Genomic DNA, 376 nt, shown 5'->3' with positions numbered 1-376 from the left:
GATTACTTATAGCGAATATGAAGAACAAAATGACTAGATATTAACTCATCTGATAGCAAAGTTTAAATCGTGTACGTGTATTTATAACAAATTACGACTATTAAAGACACCTCATGATAAGGTGAATCAAAACTCCCGAGACTACGATTACACTTATCATTTCGAGGAAATACGACAATGAGAAGTGGAATTGGTGTTCCACTCTTACTTCGGGCTGCGTGTCCTCGTTGAGACGGCGTCGGCTTATTTTATGGCTGCCAAATAATTCGTTACCATTTTGAGTAAATGTGGGCAAAGCTCGGGCTGTAAACTTGTGGTTGGTGGCGTCGACAGTGTTGAAAGCCTCCCGTAAAGCTCTAATCCTTTTCAATTCGAG

The sequence above is a fragment of the Plasmopara halstedii genome (genome assembly GCF_900000015.1).
Source record: "Plasmopara halstedii genome assembly, contig: Scaffold_444, whole genome shotgun sequence".
Taxonomy (NCBI): domain Eukaryota; phylum Oomycota; class Peronosporomycetes; order Peronosporales; family Peronosporaceae; genus Plasmopara; species Plasmopara halstedii.
The sequence above is the reverse complement of the archived record's forward strand: the minus strand, read 5'-3'. Positions refer to the sequence as shown.